The sequence below is a fragment of the Bombina bombina genome, chromosome 3, assembly GCF_027579735.1.
Source record: "Bombina bombina isolate aBomBom1 chromosome 3, aBomBom1.pri, whole genome shotgun sequence".
In the NCBI taxonomy this organism is placed as follows: Eukaryota; Metazoa; Chordata; class Amphibia; order Anura; family Bombinatoridae; genus Bombina; species Bombina bombina.
The window spans coordinates 1,199,202,247-1,199,224,282 of NC_069501.1; positions in this window are offsets into that span (position 1 = coordinate 1,199,202,247).

Consider the following 22,036-nt stretch of genomic DNA (forward strand, 5'->3'; position numbering starts at 1 on the left):
AAGCTTAGCTTAGTTTTTGGAAACTATTTTAAAATACTTGCCAGCAATTTTTAAACAGCTCCCAGAGGTAAGTTTACATTAATATTAATTATTGTATTTAATACATGACTAAATAATGTCTTTATTAAGACAAATTGAAATACAAAAATAAATAGGTAAAAGAAAAATAGATTTGTGTATTGAAAACATGATTTAATTGTGTAAAAATGTGCCTTTCTGATATCAGACACAAAAAGAATGTTATTGTATTCCACTGTGTATATGTATATGTCTTTCAAACATTCTCATTGAGTGTATGTATCAATTATTTTTTGAGATCAGTTTGAATTCACATTAAATTATTCTAATCATAATGACTGCTTTCACTGTGCTGCTTTGTATGTGTACTGTTAAACCAATGAGTCATTGGCAAGATTAAAATTCTATGTTAATGCTACATGACTCACTGCATTTTATCTATGCTTAAAGGAACATTAAAGTCAGAATTACATTTTCATGGTTTAGACAAAGGGGCCGAATTATCAAGCTTTAAATGGAGCTTGATGTCCCTGTTTCCGCGCGAGCCTTCAGACTCCCCGGAAACAGCAGTTAAAGGGACATGAAATTGAAAGCCAATTTTTTTTCTTTCGTGATTTAGAAAGAGCACGTCTTTTTAAACAACTTTCTAATTTACTTCTATAATCTAATTTGCTTCATTCTCTTGATATCACTTGCTGAAAAGCATATCTAGATATGTTCAGTAGCTGCTGATTGGTTGCTGCACCTAGAGGCCTTGTGTGATTGGCTCACACATGTGCATTGCTATTTCTTCAACAAAGGATATCTAAAGAATTGAGCAAATTAGATAATAGAAGTAAATTGGAAAGTTGTTTAAAATTGCATGCCCTATCTAAATCATGAAAGTTTAATTTTAACTAGACTGTCCCTTTAAGAAGCAGCGGTCTTAAGACCGCAGCTCCATAACTGGTCCGCCTGCTCTGAGGCTTCAGACATCAATCAGCCCGATCCTATATGATCGGGCTGATTGACACCCCCTGCTAGTGGCCGATTGGCCACCAAACTGCAGGGGGCAGCATTGCACAAGCAGTTCACAAGAATTGCTTGTGGAATGAGCGGATCATGTCAGACAGACCAACGATAAATTGGCCCCAAAGCATGCAATTTTAAATAACTTTCCAATTTGCCTTGATTATCAAAATTGCTTTGTTTTCTTGGTATCCTTTGTTGAAGAGTAAAGCTAGTTAGGTTCTTTGGAGCTAAGAAGCCTGCAGTGCCTATAGCATTCTATGGCAGCAGTGTTTGCAACACTATACAGATGTGTCCAAAAGTATTGGTACCCTTGCATTTTAAAGTATGGGTACCCTTGCATTTTAAGAGAGAAACACAAAAAAGCCTGACTGGATTTTGCCAAAATGCATGTTGACAAGCCACAGTCCTTCTGGGCAAATGTCCTTTGGGCAGATGAAACAAAAGTAGAGCGTTTTGGCAAATCCCAACAACCTCATGTTGTTGATATGTCTCAGGAGTTTCCTCCAGTAATGTTGGTGTATTTATCAGCAGGAGTTGCCACCAACGTGTTACGTATTGTAATTATGAATATCAATAATTAATAGCAGTATAAAATTATTGTCAGCAATATCTACAATTAATATAGTAGAATATTGTCAGTACATTCCAGTAAGATGTTAAATCTCTGTAGTGTACCCCACAATATCACTATATAAATCTATAAATTTGACAACAATATTATTATTACAAATTTATATTTAAACTCAATATAAAATATTCCTAAATTCTGATCAGTTAATCTTTATATACACCTTGATTAGATTTATGTAGTAGCTGAATATCACCTTTGACCAGTTATTGTCACGCCACCGCCACACCGCTACTCGATATGGCTGTTGTCATAGACGCAGCGGTGGTGACTCATTGCTATGGCCGTTGTCATAGACACAGCGGTGGTTCAGAGCATGCAGAAATAACATCATCGCCACATGCTGTCTCACTCTCCTGGATGGCGCTCCTGATTGCACCTGTGTGTTCTCCTTGGCACCAATCTGCGCCTTTGTAAGTACTCTATTTCCCTTACTACACTGCCCAAGTATAGGTGTTACTGTGTGTGCTCCTGGGTACTGTATTACTTATATATTGCTGGATTGCCATATCGTTACTGAACTCTGCCTGTCTGACCACTCTGCTTGCTTAACCCTTGTACTGCTGGATTTCCATATCGTTACTGAACACTGCCTGTCTGACCACCCTGCTTGCTTAACCCTTGTACTGCTGGATTGCCATATCATTACTGAACTCTGCCTGTCTGACCACTCTGCTTGCTTAACCCTTGTACTGCAGGATTGCCATATCGTTACTGAACTCTGCTTGTCTGACCACTCTGCCTTTGTATTGCTGGATTGCCTTCCTGTTGCTGGACTCTGCCTGTCTTGACCATTCTCTGCCTTCATCTTATTGCCATGAAGGACTACCCTGTCTACCGTGAGTACTGCTTACCTCATTTCATAAACTCACTCTGTTCTGGGATATTTCCTATCCTTCCACTTGATGCCGGGATAAGAAAACTACTGGCCAAGTTTGGTCTGATAGAGAAATATCCCACAAGCATTACATTATACTTGGGCCATTGACCCAAATGAGGTAGCAAGAACAGTCACTCTTCAGGGACAGATGCTGGGAACCAATACCATACACTTGCAGATTGGATGTGGATTCTAAACTAGAGGCTATAACCGCTATGCTCTCCTCACTGGTTGCAGAGAAGAACGCTGCTACTGCTGTGACATAGCCAGTCTCAGCTTCTAGTGCTGCAACTTCTTCCCCTGCTTCTGGAATTATACCCCGAATACCATTGCCTGACAAGTATGATGATACTACTGAGTGTAGTGGTTTTCTCAACCAGTGCAGGCTGCACTTTCGCAACGATCCTCACACCTTCCAGTCTCATCAATCCAAGTTCACTTCTTATCATTTCTTTATTCAAAGACAAGGCCCTAGCCTGGGTCTCTCCCCTTTTGGAACAGAGTGCTCAACTCCTGAACGATGCTGGTGCCTTCATTTCTGCATTATCTTCTGTGTTTGGGACCTCCGGCTGCGCTTCTACTGCAGAGTACTTTCTCTTGGATCTCTGCCAGAGCAATAGAACTGTGGCACAATATGCCATTAAGTTTCGCACATTGGCACTTGAGACCAGTTGGGATGAATTCATAACACTTTGTATCAGTCTAGATTCTCACTTTCAGGAAAGACAAGCTAAGAGAGACAGAACTTTTAAAATCCCTCCCTCTCGTCCTCCAACCATCCGGTCTCTAGACTATCCTCTACCCCTTCAGCACCTCCAGTTACCTCTGTAGAGGAACCCATGGATTCCTCCTCCCTCAAGCCCACCCACAGAATCTGAAAGACAAAGAAGAAAGAGATTGAGACTGTGTTTCTATTGTGGTTCTAATTCACACCAACTTAAGAATTGTCATATTCTGCCAGGAAAAGCCCATGCTTAGAGGATAAAATTGGAGTACCTCTAAGCGTGGCCACTACTAAATCCCCTCACTCTTCTCGGATCCTGGTATCTGTTAATCTTACCTTTCTTCATAATTCTGTCCATGCTAAAGCCTTTATTGATTTACGGGCAGCAGGAAATTTTCTAGATAACCGTTTCATGATTCAGGCAGGGTTTCCTCTTCTGCAGAAAAAACAATGTCTTAAAATAACTTCTCTGGATGGCACTCCCCTTGGATCAGGTTTAATCCATTTTTAATCTGCACCCCTAACCATGACTGTGGGAGTCCTTCATTCCAAACAGTTGCATTTCGATATAATTCATTCTCCAGCACAACTAATTATCCTTGGTCTTCCTTGGCTTCATTTACACAATCCACAGTTCGACTGGACTGAAGAACAACTGGCCTCCTGGGGTACATTGTGCTTTCACTTCTGCCTGGCTAAGGTTACTCCACTGCACCACATCCCAATAGCTGGCTTACAGACCCCTTCAAGCCTTCCCTCAGTATATGCAGATTTTACAGATGTGTTTGAAAAGAAAGAAGCTGATGTGCTGCCACCCCACTGTCCTTACGACTGCAAAATTGACCTCTTTCCTGGAGCCCCACTTCCTAAAGGAAGGAATTATCCACTCTCCAAAGCTGAAACTAAGGCCATGGAGGAATATATCCAAGAGAACCTAGCTTAAGGTTTTATTCACCCTTTCTCTTCTCCTGCCGGGGCTGCCTTCTTTTTTGTCAGTAGAAAGGATGGTGGACTCAGACCCTGTATCGACTACAGAGCCCTAAACAACATCACTATCAAGAATCGCTATCCTATTCCTTTGATCACTGAACTAAATGATTCACTCCAAAATGCTCGCTACTTCACTAAGTTGGTCACCAAATTGTGTAAATCAAAGATAATCCCAAAGGACAAAGACACCCTCCAGAGGCTTCCGGCATTGGTAGATATACACCAGGAACAGCACTTCTTATAACAGGTAGAAATACTAAACAAGAAAAAAAGAGAAAAAGGCACTCCAGTGGTACAGATGGTTACAAAATAAACTAAAAATATTCCAAAAAAACGCTCTACAGATAGGTACTAACAAAAGTAATGTACTATAATTCAGTGCAAGTCAGGCAAACTGGATAGATCAGAGCCCACCAGCTGGCTCACTCCAGGTTATATGGCACCCATAATCTGCTATATAGACAAGAGAAAAGGGAGGGGTAGAGGCTCCAATGGTGCAGAAAAACACAACAATATATGGATTACTCCAAATACCCACCAATGAGTTATACTCACAAAAGCAGCGCACTATAATGCAGTGCAAGTCAGGCAAGCTGGATGGATTAGAGCCCACCAGCTGGCTCCCTCCGGCAATCAGATACAAGTCCAATATGGAAAGTGGTCAAATAATGATTAAAAAATCCCCAAAAAAGACTCACAGCTCCTTAAAAGCAGCACACCCCTATGTATGGGGGGTATTTTATTAAAACACAAGTAAAAAAACATACACAATCTGCAATGCATTTCTGAGTGCTTCTGACACCCTTTCCTCAGGCAGTGAATACAAAAAATGAAAAACACAGAATATATAAAGCATTTAACAGCTGAAAAGCAATTGGAAAGTATCCAATACCTAGGTTGGAAACTAAACACATGACTATAGTTGATAATTAGCAGCTGGTGTGTGCAGGCTTCACTTAATCAAAATCCCCCCTCCCATCCAAATTGCTAATGCTTATACAAAGTCGATACATAATATAAAAAACACAATTGACCAAACACCCATACAATTGTATAAATATCACCCCTATATTACATGAAATAATTCAATAAAAAGCGACTGTGATGTCATGACCTCATATTAGAATATCAATCACAATTCGCACAAGTAAATTGTATCTAACACTCATATTATACAGATGAAGCTCATTTATCCTAGTCACTAATTCACAGGACTGCCGATCGTGAGTATCTTACCAGAGAAAACAGCTTCCGCGTTCAGAACACCACATCGGTGACAGGTGTACCACATGGTCATACGTCACTATTTGTCAGCGTAACCACCGGAGTTGCTAAGGAAGCAAAACCAACTCTGAACCTTTCACCAATCAGATGTCAGGAGGCGGAACTTTCACTCCGATGAGAACTGACGACTTATTAACCTTTGCTGATACTGTTTGAGGAGGTATTACAAATGCAATTGAAAAAAACATACAAAGTAGCCCAATGCTAATCGCACAATTGCTTATGTTCTTATACATACATACATCTATAACATATGCAATACTAAAGATACCTAAAGATGCATATAAAGGTCTCTTAACCGTATGGAGGCATACAGATACCCCATTGTGTGTATATATAAAGACCCCAACAATGTCATGGATTATCCAAATTCTATGCACTTATCTGCACCGATTATTCTTAAAAAGTTTAAACCTAAAAGACTAAGAACCTAGATGCTCATAATTGTCAGAAACCCTTAAAAACATTAGATATGGAACCTATTGAAAAGCTGCCGAGTCCCTCAGGCGATAGGGTTCTCAATTTCCATATCCAATAGGTTTCCCTCTGACATAACCTTTTAAATCTATTGTAGTGTATAGATTTGGGGATGTATTCAATTGGAATAATGCGATAGGTGTCCTCTCTACCCCCATGCGCATATGTGCTGTGGTAAGACACACTCTGTTTATTGTAGTTATTTTTAATATTTCTGAGTTGTTCTCCCCAACGTGTTCTTAAACATCTCCAACTCTTATTCTGTAAATATAAACTAGACCACCATAGCCTTATTACAGTATAACAAGGCAAATTTGTAAGGTAAGAAAACACTTACAAAATGTAGAGTACCTCCAGGTGCAATATAGATGGACTGGGACTTCACAGTCGCCCAGCTGCACTCCTGTCCAGCAGATGTAACTCTCAAAACCAAGGTTCAAGGTGCTGATATCCAAATAACATTAGCAAGAGTATAGAATAAAAACAATTTTCTTTATAAAAAGCGACACGTTTCTCAGCCGTTATGTGGCTGTTTCCTCAGGCTAATACATAAAAAATAAACTTGCTACTTATAGGATGTGAACCCATCTGATAGGGTAATTAGGTAATGAAAGCCACCTGTGTTTCTAGGCCTCCTTTTGGTTTCACTGTCATGGTGATGTATGGTAAACAATGCTGGCCATATACATAAAATTGTGAACAATATATATAATATATTAAATGAGAAAATATATTATACAGAATATTACAATAATGTATACTATGTACGCAATGATTGTTGTTATACATACATATTAGAATTTACACAGCATCATATGCTCAAAAACCCTGGTCATAAACATAAAATTGTGAACAATGCAAACAATGTATAGTATATTAAATCATAGCATATAACAAACCCAATAATGTATCCTATGCATGCAATGATGGTTTTTATAACATACATATTGCAATTTACACATCATCAGATGCTCGTCTTTATACAAACCCCAAACAAGCCAAAGAAAACCTTTTTCCTTTTTATAAGGCACGAAATTGATCGCTTCCAAAATAAAATTCCTTTGTTTTTCTGACATGTACAAGTCTTATTCTAAAAAATATTGCACTGCCCTTAGCCCAATAGTATGCTGAATATTAGAGTATAAAGCTGCAACATCATAACTAATCCAAATACTATTTTTCAAATTCAATATTAGCAGTGACCTCAATTTACTCAATAGATCCGCAGTATCTTTAATGTACGATTCAAGATTTATCATAATTTTCTTGAGGAAAATGTCAATATAACAAGATAAATTATAGGTTAAGCACCCAATTCCTGAGATGATAGGTCTCCCAGGGGGGTTCACAAGACTTATGTATTTTCGGCAAATGATAGTAGTATGCCACATTAGGTTTTTCTGGCATCAAAAATTGCCTTTCTTTCTTGTTAAGCACCCCCTGGGAGTACCCACTATTTATTAATTTAATCAAATCTCTAAAGTATGTCAGAGTGGGGTCAAATGATAAAATTTTATAGTATGAATCATGTCTGAGTAAGCGAACTGCTTCCTTCAAGTAATCAGATTTATTCTGTAGTACTACACCCCCCCCCCCCCCCACACACACACACACACCCTTGTCCACCTGTCTTATTATGATATCTGTATCTGACATCAGAATGGATATGGCTTTCCTCTAAAACTTATTGAGATTTCAGGTATCCAAATTTAAATGTTTTATCCCTTCCAGACCATTCAACACAAGTTTCCTAAAGACTTCCAAATTCAAATTTGCTGGTACATTAGGGTTGAAATTAGAAATTGGATGCACATCAGTATGTGTCACATGATTGCACATATGTTCTCATAGATACTCTGGATCCAAACATACAAAATCATGGTATCTCTTTCTGCCATGGCATCAGTTAAGATTGCCTTAGTTTCTTAGCTGCAAAATAACGTTGTATAGATAGTTTCCTTACAAACTTATTAATATCAACAAACATATCAAAAATATTATGGTTTCAGAAGGACAAAAATGTAATCCCCTCCCCAAAATACCAATCTCTGTATTATTAAGATGTTGATTTGATAAATTAAAAATCCCTTTCTTTAGTCTCTCCAGTTTGGCCTTTTGGCGGGTCTTGCCCCTTCCTCTATAGCCCTGTTTACATAAGGTCTTTTTTGTGGGGTTCCCCTGTCCAGGGGTCTTTCTTCTAAGCTTTTCCACTTTGGTGTTGGTGACCAATATTTCTCCCATCTCTGCTCTAAAAAACCTTCCCTAGAATAATTTTAACGTGTTATTCTAGACATAGAAGCCATTTGGGACCAACATTTCTTATCATGCTGCCTTTGGTCAGAATTAGAATTCATTTTGATAAAGTTCTTAAAACTACCCCCAGTATAGTTTTGTTTATTCCTCCATACTGGGACCTCCACTCTAAACTCCTATTATGTTGAGGTGTGTTTTTATAAGAAACAACTTTTATTTTAACATGGATAGAAAATTTTCAAAAACAGCAGTCAAAATAGTTGTGTCAAAAATGTTTCGGCCCCCAGGCCTTACTCATAGACATATACTTAAAGGGACACTGTAGCCAAAAATTTAATTTTGTGATTCAGATTGAGCATGAAATTTTATGAAAATTTCGAATTTACTCCTATTATCAAATTTTCTTCATTCTCTTGGTATCTTTATTTGAAATGCAAGAATGTAAGTTTAGATGCCGGACCATTTTTGGTGAACAATCTAGGTTGTCCTTGCTGATTGGTGGATAAATTCATCCATCAATAAAAAAAAGTGCTGTCCAGAGTACTGAAACCAAAAAAAAGCTTAGATGCCTTCTTTTCAAATAATAATAGCAAGAGAACGAAGAAAAATTGATAATATGAGTAAATTAGAAAGTTGCTTAAAATTGCATGCTCTTTCTGAATTACAAATGAACAAATTTGGGTTCAGTGTCCCTTTAAGTAAATCTGCATAACATATAAATAACATATACAATGATCTAATTGGCTGCTGCAAATCATTAACATAAATGGGTATACAGACTTAAAGGGACAGGCCGTCCCTGGGCAGTTTTAGGACCCTATGTGCACAAAAGGTCATATAGTTCATATATACAGTATATATATCCCTAATATGACTTAGATAATAAAACGTAAGTGCATGCAAACATTTGCTATATATTTCTAAAGTGTATTCCATTGAATATCTAGTGTTGTCAATAAGATAACTTAATATGCTCATATTATGTTGAATATATAAAAAATACTAATGCAATACATATAGACCTATAAAAGCACATATACGGCATGTAAAGTCAACATCACATTCTTACATATGATGTATTGGAGTTAACTCACTATCGGCTAGATTTAGAGTTTTGTTGGTAAAGACCCGCGTAGCTAACGCTCCTTTTTTTCCCCTCGCACCTTTTAAACAACGCTGGTATTGAGAGTTCTCTGAAGGGCTGCGTTAGGCTCCAAAAAGGGAGCGTAAAGGCATATTTACTGCCACTTCAACTCTCAATACCAGCGTTGCTTACGGTAGCGGCTAGCTGGAAAAACGTGCTCGTGAACAATTCCCCCATAGGAGACAATGGGGCAGTTTGGGCTGCAAAAAAAAATAACACCTGCAAAAAAGCAGCGTTAAGATCCTAACACAGCCCCATTGTTTCCTTTCCTTTAAATAGAATTATTTTTTTTAATGAGAAATAATTTATTTCGTTAGATAAAAATTATATTTAACTTAGGGGGGTGTTAGGGTTAGAATTAGCTTTAGGGGTTAATACATTTATTAGAGTAGCGGCGAGGTCCGGTCAGCAGATTAGGGGTTAATACTTGAAGTTAGGTGTCAACGATGTTAGGGAGGGCAGATTAGTGGTTAATACTATTTATTATAGGGTTTTTGAGGCGGGAGAGAGGCGGTTTAGGAGTTAATACATTTATTATAGTGGCGGCGAGGTCCAGTCGGTAGATTAGGGGTTAATAAGTGTAGGTAAGGTAGCGGCTATGTTGGGGGGCAGATTAGGGGTTAATAAATATAATATAGGGGTCAGCGATGTTAGGGGCAGCAGATTAGGGGTACATAGGTATAATGTAGGTTGAGGCGGTGTAGGGAGCGGAAGATTAGGGGTTAATAATATAATGCAGGGGTCAGCGATAGCGGGGGCGGCAGATTAGGGGTTAATAAGTGTAAGGTTAGGGGTGTTTAGACACGGGGTACATCATAGGGTGTTAGGTGCAGACTTAGAGAGTGTTTCCCCATAGGAAACAATGGGGCTGCGTTAGGAGCTTAACGCTGCTTTTTTGCAGGTGTTAGGTTTTTTTTCAGCCCAAACTGCCCCATTGTTTCCTATGGGGGAATCGTGCACGAGCACGTTTTTCCAGCTAGCCGCTACCGTAAGCAACGCTGGTATTGAGAGTTGAAGTGGCGGTAAATATGCCTCTACGCTCCCTTTTTGGAGCCTAACGCAGCCCTTCAGAGAACTCTCAATACCAGCGTTATTTAAAAGGTGCGGGGGGAAAAAACATGCGTAGCTAACGCACCCCTTTGGCCGCAAAACTCTAAATCTAGGCGTTAGGTTGTTGCAATGTGGGAGGGCGGTTTAGGGGTTAATAAGTTTAGTTAGTGTTGGCGATGTTTGGGAACGGTGGTTTAGGGATTAATAGGTTTATTTAGTGTTTTAGTTAGTTTTGGCGATGTTTGGAAACGGCGGTTTAGGGGTTAATAGGTTTATTTTGTGTGTCGCTGGCATATTAGTTATGTCAAGTTAAATCATTTTTTCAGAACTATTCTTTATTCATATGCATTATTCTATTCTAAACTTCAGAATAGAATAATGCATATGAATAAAGAATGGATCCAAAAAAACGAATGGATCCAAAAAAAATATTTAACTTAACATAACTAATTTGCCGAAACAATTTTTTTTTTAAACTTAACTAAACTAATGAAAACGAAACAAAACGGAATTTTTAGCATTGCACATGTCTACTCTAAACGTCATTAGTACACCGCAATTCTCTTGTGCCCTTTGGAATGCACGCTCTTTATGCAATAAGTTTACTTCTATTCACAACAATTTTTATTATTTTGGATAATTTCGTTTATTATTTTTTTATAATCTTAGATTTTTATTATTTTTCAAAATTTTAGTTGTTTTTTTTTTTCTTGTAATGTTAGATTTTTTTATTTTTCATAATTTTAGTGTTTGTTTTTATTTGTAGTGTTAGATTTTTTTAATTTTTTCGTAGTATTAGGATTTTTTAATTTTGTAACTTAGGTTTATTATTTTTCGTTTATTTTAGTTTCTTAAAATAGTAATGTTTGGTTAATTTATAGTTTAAGCTTAGTTTTTTTTTTATTTCACAGGTAAGTTTTTATTTATTAGAAGGAAGTTAGTATATTGTAAGTTTAATTTAAAGCTAGGGGGTGTTAGGTTTAGGGAAAATTAGTTTAATTTAGTGTGTTGCGATGTGTGGGGCCAGCGATTTAGGGGTTAATAGTAACATAGTAACATAGTAGATAAGGTTGAAAAAAGACTGAAGTCCATCGAGTTCAACCTATACAAATCTAAAATACTTACAAAAAGCTCCAGTTAAGCTTAAATAACCCCATTAAAATGTGACCCATTTAATACTAGCAATCATATCCATGAATTTTGTTTATATACAGGTTTAGTTTAGTTTTTGCAATTTGGGGGGCCAGTTGTTTAGGGGTTATTAGGTTTAATAAAGTAGTTGTGATGTGGGGGGTTGGATGTTTAGGGGTTAATAACTTTATTTTGTGTCGCGATAGCGGGGGACGGCGGATTAGGAGTATTTAGACTAGAGGTTTATGTTAGAGTGTTAGGTTTTTGCATAATTTTTTTGTCCCTATGGACATCAATGGGGATTGCGTTATAGCGATCGCAATTCCGCAATCGTAGGTGTTAGTTTTTTTTCTAACACTTTCTCTCCATTGATGTCTATGGGGAAAAACGTGCATGAACACGTCAAGTCAGGCCTTGGCTTTTGTGCGGTATGGAGCTTATCGCGCCATATTGCACAACAAAAAAAGGATTTTTTGTAACTTATAATGGCAGCGCTATGGAGAGTACAATACCGCTACATTTTTTGCGTTATTTACGCACCGTGTTTAGCGCACAACTTGTAATCTTGTTGTATGTTTATATGAGAGGTTGGAGGGCAGTGTGTTTATAGCCACATCATGTTTATGAAAAAGAGACAGCATATAATGGGTGCACCTGAACCAAATGTCTGCAATCCTGAGGAGAGATGCACAGAGATAATAGAGTACAGCCACACCATGTATTTGCAGTGCTGTAGGAGAGGGAATAAAGAATAAGAGAAGCCGCCATACAAAAGGCCCGTCATATAATAGTGACAGATTTCACTTGGTTCAGAGTGCATTACTTTTTAGTGTTTGCAAAGTGCATTCCTCTGTTGTACGTGTAGTGTCTAAAGTGATTGGGTTACATGAGTGGCTGTACATAAGCCACGCCCCTGGAAATGTCATGGAACAAAGATGGCAAACATATATGGCTGCCCTTGACACAATTGCTTTGATGGACAAGAGTGAAGCTTACTTTTTAGCTTTTTTTAAAAAAATATTTGTTTTGAAAACTCTAAATTATAATCAATATAAATTAACTGTATTTTAAAAAAAATAAAACTGCTTGAATTATATGTTTAATAAATTTCAAAAGCTCAAAATAAATTCTAAAAAGAACAGGATAAAGAGTTAGATTAAATTTGTAAGTTAGGAGTATACCCCCCATGGAGAAAATATCTATTTTTTTCTTTTTAAATGTCCTTAAAATGCAGTGACACATTTTCTTCAGAAATGCAGAACATTACTGTCTCAGCATGAGATTTGGAACTAGTTCCTCTGCTCTTTTTACGCACACTTTTTCAAGTTACCTTTAAATTTGGAAAAAATAGAACACGAAAATGTATTTGATGTAAGTTTTAGTTTTTACATCGATTGTGATTTTTTTCTAATAAAATTATCTTTAAACCATCTATATAAATATAACTTAGCACAAACGTATGTACTTGGGTGACTTATTTTAAACATTTTACTTGTTAATAAGTATACTGTTATTTTTGCTATGTTTTGCAATAATAGATTAAATAATAAAAAAAAAAACTGACTTTGTAATCTCCTAGAACAATAACACAATTTTTAAAGTGGAAGATAATTAGGATTTTGACTTTGATAGAACTTCCCAAGGTCTATTAAGCAGCAGTTTGTCTTCACTTTGCATTTTATATTTGAATTTTTTTATCGTCTGTGATAAATATCTTATTTCAGTAGTTTAAGAGATGCATATTCTAAAGGTCATTTATGGTTATTTTTGAAGATTTTTTTTGTTTTTTATTGGTTGTAAAAAAAATCAATCATAACACTTCCACTTCTGTCTTCTGTTCAGTTATAAATTAAAACCATTTTTTCACCTTGAAATTCTAATACCTAAATACTATATGCCAATAAAGTAAATATTATTTTCATTTTTATAATTTCCATTCTGAAAACTTCAATACTTTGCATAGGTAAAATTTGATGATACTATTATAGCAATTTAGAAATTAACTGATTACCAAAGGTTTTATTAAATAATGTTTCAACAGGTAAATGTTGTAGATTTAATTCCACAGCTGTTAATTTAAAATATGGATAGCTTTTCCTTTATTTTTTTTTCCAAAATATCTAATTTGCAGACTTAACAGTAGGGAATAAGGTGACACCGCCCTTTCACCCTGAAAAGAATCTTAGAACTTGGCTTACCAACAGAAAATGGCTTTTTCAAGTGTAGGGCAAAAAGACTTGTAACTATATTTAAAAAGGAAGTACATTTTCTTTGAGTGTGACTAGTAAAAGCTATCAGGTAGATTACGAGTTGTGCGTTCATGTTTTAAAGCTGCAAAAATGGTAATTTCAGCATTAAAACAGCAACGCAACCATTACGAATCTTGTCGATATAGTTGTACCGCAACGTCAGTCCCGCACTGAAGTTTTTTCATGGGGCTTCCATAGCGCTGCCATTACAAGTTTTGCGATGAAGCTAAAAAGCTTGTATTACACCCTATAACGACAAGTTCCGTACCGCCATCTGAGAGCAGTAGTTATGAGTTTTACAAAACTGTTACACAAAAATCATAACTAAACAGTTACAAAGTACACTAACACCCATAAACTACCTATTAACCCCTAAACCAAGGCCCTCCCACATCGCAACAACCTAAACCTCTGGCCTCCTACATGACTACCACTAAATAAACCTATTAACCCCTAAACTGCCAGCCCCCACATCGCAACAACCTAAATTAAATTATATTAACCCCTAAACCTAACCCTAAACCTAACCCTAACTCTAACACCCCCTAACTTTAACATAATTAAAATAGAACTAAATTAAAGTTACAATTATTAACTAAATAATACCTATTTAAAACTAAATACATACTTACCTGTGAAGTAAAACCTAAGATAGCTACAATATAACTAATAGTTACTATTAGTTTACTATTTACTAACTACCTAGTTAAAATAAATACAAACTTACATGTGAAATAAAACCTAAGCTGCCTTACACTAAAACCTACCATTACAAAAAATAAAAAAACTACCATTACAAAAAATAAAAAACACTAAAATTACAAAAAGTAAAAAAACCTACCATTACAAAAAATAACAAACAAAATTTGCAATTCTAGCAATGTCATATACCTTCTCACCTGTACGGGGTGCAATATTCAATACATAGGAAAAACTAAAAGATTTTTGATAAAGAGGACTTTAGAACACCTTATAGATATCCAAAATCCTGATATCTTTACCCCAGTGGCCTTAAGGAAATTCTGCCCTGGTATAAAATTAGGCCAATAGAATGAGAGCTGCTTAAATCATATTGGCTGATTTGAACAGCCAATAGGATTTTAGCAGCACTAATTCCTATTGGCTAATTTATTTTTTTCAGCCAATAGGAATGCAATGGTACCCCAGTATAATAGGGGTACCCTGCATTTCAATCCTCAGTGTGTGGCGGATGTTCGCATGAAGAGGACCTCCGCCTTGGACCTTTGTCTGGACCTCCGCTGCTGCGCATCGACCGCTCCACCTCCGCAGGGAGGAAGAAGAAGCCGGTCCCGTGATGGATGAAGGTGGAGCCACCAGGATGAAGATCCTTTAATCGGGACTTCAGCAACTGTGAGTACCTAAAGAGGGGTTAGTGTTAGGTTTTTTTAAGGTTTTTTTGGGGTGTTTTTTTTTTTTTTTTTTAGATTAGGGTTTGGGCAGTTCTTAAAAGAGCTGAATGCCCTTTTGAGGCCAAGAAAAAGCGCTTTAATGCCCTTTTAAGGGCAATGCCCATACAGATGCCCTTTTCAGGGCAATGGGTAGATTCGTTTTTTTTAGATAGTTATTTTTATTTTGTGGGTTGGGGGGGTGGGGGTTTGTAATGTTAGTGGGTCTTTGTATTTTTTTTTAGAAAAAGAGCTGATTTCTTTAGGGCAATGCCCTACAAAAGGCACTTTTAAGGGCTGTTTATAGTTTATTATAGATTAGGTTTCTTTTATTTTGGGGTGGGGTTTTTTAAAATGGGTATTAGAATAGGAATAATTGTTATTATTTTTGATAATTCGTTTGTTATTTTGTGTAATATTTTTTTTTGTTTTGGGGTGGGGTTTTTGTTTTTAGAATAGCCATTTTTTATTTTTAATGGGCAGCAAAAGAGCTGAATGCCCTTTTAAGGGCAATGCCCATACTAATGCCCTTTTCAGGGCAATGGGTAGATTAGGTTTTACTTTATTTTTATTTTGTGGGTTTGGGGGGTGGGAGTTTGTATACTGTTAGGGGGTGTATGTTTTTCTTTTGTAGAAAAAGAGCTGATTTCTTTAGGGCAATGCCCTACAAAAGCCCCTTTAAAGGGCCCTTGTAGTTTATTATAGATTAGGGTTTTTTATTTTGGGTTTTTTTTTGTTTTTTTTAATGTTTTTTTTTTTATTTCAAATATCTTTATTGAAAATATAGTGTTACAATTCAGAAAAGAAAAAATCATGAAATTATATTTATATAAACAAAAAAGAAAACAATCACAATATTCTACATTATATAAAGTACACATCTAGGAAGTAGCAGTGTCGTCAGACATCTAGACATATATTCAAATATGCATTCCTCTAAAGCCTGAGCTATATTTCCGTTTTTGCTAAATACATCGTTGTATATCCTGATTTCTTAATAATAATTGATACATATTACACATTTAGGAGTACCTCATATCCCGTAATATTTGCGCTTTGTTATTCATAGTGTTGTTATCAATATTAATATTATTATATCATCATTGGTTTATTAACGTTGCCTCATATTCTTCCCAGTAAAATTGTATTGAATGATAATAGTCTAGGTGATTAATCTGTTGGAAGTGATATTTCTCTAATGTTAATAGCCTTGATACATTTTGTCTCTATTCTCGTACAGTGGGGGTTCGGATTGATTTCCATAACCTGAGAATCAGTTGTTTGGCACCGCTATTCATTATGTATAACAATGATAGTCTAATCTGACATTTTAACTTTGGTGGTTTATTAAATAAAAAAATCTAAGGGATCTAAGTCTAATGATTGTCCTATAATGTGTTCTATTTCTTTTAAAATATCTTTCCAGTATGGAATGATTAATGGACAACTCCACTGAATATGTGTCAGTGTACCTTCTTGTGTACAGCCTCTCCAACAAAGTTTATTGGTGTTTGGGAACATTCTATGAAGTCTACTTGGGTAAAGATACCATCTGGTTGATATTTTCATGTTAGTTTCAGTTATGCTCATGGAAGAGGGGGATTTTCCCATCTGTCTAAATATTATTTGCCAATCTTTAGGTGATACTTTTGTATTTAATTCACTTTCCCAAACTTTGGTATATTTTGGTGGGGCTTTGGAATGTAGGGACACCAATATTCTATAAGATATAGAAAGACTTCTTTTTGAGGGCCAGGAGAGTGACATAAAATCTTGAAAGGTGACAGTGGTCTAATTAATTTCTGTCTGTACGGGTTGCTGTGAATGAAATGTGATATTTAGAAGTATGTGTACCAATATTGTGTTATAATTGGAAATGTTTCTATTATTTCAGATGTTGAGAGTAATGTCCCATTTTCAAAAATTACATAGACTGGTATAACTGTGTGGATGTTGATTAGTGTTGTGTTATGTGCTTTTTGTGTTAGTGGTAGATCCATGTTAGAGATAAGGGGTGAACGATGTGAGGGTATGCTAGACAATTCTTTTTTTATCTTTCAGTAGTTTATCCCATGAGGCCTATTTATCAAGCCGTCAACCGCAAATACGCTGGAATTCGCCTTATTTATCAAAGCCTACAGACCGGCAAAAGTTGAAATCCTATGAGGTAAAATACGTTCCGCCGGTCTCAATCCGACACAGATTGATGTTTACGTCATTACAGATGTTTCGAATACAAATTCGGCACTATCAGACTACTTTGGCAAGTTATCAACTTTCTAACAGGTACGCTCGCCACTATTCCGGCCCAGCGTACCTGGTTTCAATCCGCTGCCCTGGAGGCCGTGGATGCCATAGGAATCAATGGGAGTCAGAAAGAAGCCAATGCTTATGTTAAACAAGTGTGAGAGAGAAAGTAAGGGCGCTAAAAAAGCTAAAAATACCACTTAAAGCTGACAGATAAATGTATAATAACCAGGGACTTTAATAGAATATTTGTGTATTTAATATACCATAAAAAATGACAAGAACATAAACTTAAATGGGACGTCTCCCAAAAATTTGCATAATAAAATGATACAACATAAAAATATTTTAGCATAAAAATGTATATAATCTTGGATCTAAAACTGGATTTTAGTAAAACGGTGGATACTATGTATAAATCAAAGTTTATTCCTTAGGACCTTGCCGTTTGCGAGATACAGTGTCTCTATCTAGAGTCAGATGTCAGATATACAGGTAATCTTGATTGCTGATCTATGTAATATTCCCACAATAGAAAATCTTTACTTCATCTGTGATTTAGTAAGTTAGAAACGTCTATATCTTATCTCAAATACTTGGCGATAACTTTACCAGTGGCCGGTCTCTGTCAGGCAACTCCGTGTGTGCTCCACGAGAATCCGGCGTCTGACGTCACGGTTTCCACCTCGAGGGCTCGCCTCTATTCAGCCAATTGGAACCTCCATGGGTCCCTGTCTGTGAATCTGCTGTTGTCCGGTCCGATTCGTAGTAGTTGGATTATAGTTGGAGATTGCTCTTAGTGCTGTGCACGCAACCTCTTTTTCAGCTATCCGCCAGGGGATAAAAAATGAAGTAACAACCCGGGTTGATAATTCTTCTATGTGATGGTAGTTGATTCTCAGATTATGGTATGTGGTACTAGTTTATCTACGCGTTTCACTCCTTTCAGAGCTTTATCAAGAATGACTAGCCCACATTATCCTCCTCCTTTTCAAGGAGTCTCTGTGTTCTTATTGGTCAAAGCTTTATTTAATTAAAAGGTGGAATTTTTCTGACATCTAACTCTTTGTTCTTTCTTATATCCTTAGTGGAAGATTCACTGTATCTTTTAGGTCCTTTTCTCAAAAGAAAGATTGACATTTCTTATTATCCATTCATTTGTAGTAACAAATCATATTTAACAGTATCCTTCAACCGTTATGTTATAATTTATAATTATATATTTAGTGAAATACCAGCAAAGATGTATTCTTTAGTAATATAACTTTAGTCTAAAATAAAAGGGGATACATCTAATTCAGAATTTAAGCCTCTAGGGTTCAGAGTATCATATTTGAAGATTAATTCAGCCTCCTTGATTAGCAGTTTTTTTTCAATGTTTCCCCCTCTCCAATGTTTTTTTATAGTCTTAATTCCCCAGTATGTTAGGTCCTTTGTTCTCCCTTTGTGAACTGTTTTAAAATGTTTATATACATAAGTGTCCTCCAACCCTTTTTCTATGCTCCTTAGGTGTTCCCTAATTCTATCCCTTATTGTTCTTTTAGTTTCTCCGATATAAAACAAATTACACGTGCATTTTAAAACATATATGGCACAGGTTTGTGTACACCTAATTAGTTCCTTTATTTGAAAAATGTCTTGAGAATTATTAAACTTAATTTCTTTAGTTTTTTTACTGTGGCCACAAGCCTTGCAAGAATAGCAAGGAAAGAAACCCACTGGTTTTATACCAAATAGATTTTTTTTGTATTGTCAGCTTTTTATTGCTTTTTTGTCTTTTGAGCTCACTTGGTGCTAATATCGATTTTAAGTTTGTAGCTTTTTTAAAAATAAAGGTGGGATTGCTTGGAATTTTTTCTCCTAGGATGTTATCCTCTTTTAGGATGCGCCAGTGCCTTTTTATAATTCTCTTGTAGGTTGTAATCTACATTATACTCTGTAATGAAGGGTACTTTAATCTGTTCATCATCAGTATCTTTAGTTTTCACTTTATATGTCAACAAGGTCTTCCTCTCAGTGTTTGTGGCCCTTTGTATGGCTTTTCTTGTGTGTTCTTTATCATAGCCTGTAGAATTATATTAAATCTTTCTTCTAGAATCTCAACCTGTTGTTCAAAATCAATTAGTCTTGAGCAGTTTTTCCTAATTCTTAGGCACTGTCCAACAGGGATATTCTCTTTCCAAGTATTCAAATGGAAGCTCTCAGCATGAATATATGTGTTACAGTCTACCTTTTTGAAGTGTGTTTTAGTTTCAATAGTATTGTTAATAGTCATTATCTCTAAATCCAGAAATGTTATAGCAGTTTTACTGTAATTATGAGTAAAGGTTAGACCATAGGTGTTGTTATTCATTTCTTCAAGGAGGGTTAGAAGTCCCAATTTCGGTCCTTTCCATACAAGCAGAAGGTCATCTATATACCTTTTATAGAGTACAAGGTTTGCACCATAGCCACTTTCGCCAAAAAATTTGGTCTCCCAAGCTCCCATAAATAAATTAGCATAGCTAGGTGCAAACCTTGTACCCATAGCTGTACCCTCCGCTTGTATATAGAAAGTATCATTAAAAGAAAAGTAATTATTTTCCAGAATAAATTTTATAATTTTTAATATAAAGTTTTTTTGTATTTCCTTCATGTCACTATCCTGTGTTAAAAAGGTGTCTATTGCTTTGATACCCTTAGTGTGGTCAATAACGGTATATAGTGACGTCACGTCACAAGTCACAAGGAACATATCATCTTCCCATTTTAGAGAGTTTAGTATATTTAAAACTTGCGTGGAATCTCTAAGGTATGAGTCTAATTTTTGGACGTATTTCTGGAGGTAGCCATCTATATACTTAGACAAATTAGTTGATAGGGAATCAATCCCTGAAATTATGGGCCTCCCCGGTGGGTTATTTAGACATTTGTGGATTTTCGGGAGGAAATAAAAAATGGGGATTCTTGGATGTTTTGGGGTTAAAAACTGAAATTCTTTTTCTTTGAGTACCTGCAATTTTTTACCTTCTAATAAGATTTTATCTAGTGTCTGTGTAGTTGGATCAAAATCTAATTTTCTGTAGTTTTTTTTATCATTAAGTAATCTGTGTGCTTCTTTTAGATAGTTTTGTGTGTCCATAAGGACAATCCCTCCGCCCTTATCAGCTGATTTAATGGTCAGCTCAGTGTTACTTTTCAGATTGTCCAGTATAGTTTTTTCTTTTTTAGTCATATTATACTTTCTTAATTTGGGTTAATTTGGGCAACCCACCCAAATTAAGAAAGTATAATATGACTAAAAAAGAAAAAACTATACTGGACAATCTGAAAAGTAACACTGAGCTGACCATTAAATCAGCTGATAAGGGCGGAGGGATTGTCCTTATGGACACACAAAACTATCTAAAAGAAGCACACAGATTACTTAATGATAAAAAAAACCTACAGAAAATTAGATTATGATCCAACTACAAAGTTTACACAGACACTAGATAAAATCTTATTAGAAGGTAAAAAACATCCAAGAATCCCCATTTTTTATTTCCTCCCGAAAATCCACAAATGTCTAAATAACCCACCGGGGAGGCCCATAATTTCAGGGATTTATTCCCTATCAGCTAATTTGTCTAAGTATATAGATGGCTACCTCCAGAAATACGTCCAAAAATTAGACTCATACCTTAGAGATTCCACACAAGTTTTAAATATACTAAACTCTCTAAAATGGGAAGATGATATGTTCCTTGTGACTTGTGACTTGTGACATCACTATATACCGTTATTAACCACACTAAGGGTATCAAACCAATAGACACCTTTTTAACACAGGATAGTGACATGAAGGAAATACAAAAAAACTTTATATTAAAAATTATAAAATTTATTCTGGAAAATAATTACTTTTCTTTTAATGATACTTTCTATATACAAGCGGAGGGTACAGCTATGGGTACAAGGTTTGCACCTAGCTACGCTAATTTATTTATGGGAGCTTGGGAGACCAAATTTTTTTGGCGAAAGTGGCTATGGTGCTAACCTTGTACTCTATAAAAGGTATATAGATGACCTTCTGCTTGTATGGAAAGGACCGAAATTGGGACTTCTAACCCTCCTTGAAGAAATGAATAACAACACCTATGGTCTAACCTTTACTCATAATTACAGTAAAACTGCTATAACATTTCTGGATTTAGAGATAATGACTATTAACAATACTATTGAAACTAAAACACACTTCAAAAAGGTAGACTGTAACACATATATTCATGCTGAGAGCTGCCATTTGAATACTTGGAAAGAGAATATCCCTGTTGGACAGTGCCTAAGAATTAGGAAAAACTGCTCAAGACTAATTGATTTTGAACAACAGGTTGAGATTCTAGAAGAAAGATTTAATTCTAGAGGCTATGATAAAGAACACACAAGAAAAGCCATACAAAGGGTCACAAACACTGAGAGGAAGACCTTGTTGACATATAAAGTGAAAACTAAAGATACTGATGATGAACAGATTAAAGTACCCTTCATTACAGAGTATAATGTAGATTACAACCTGGTTAAGA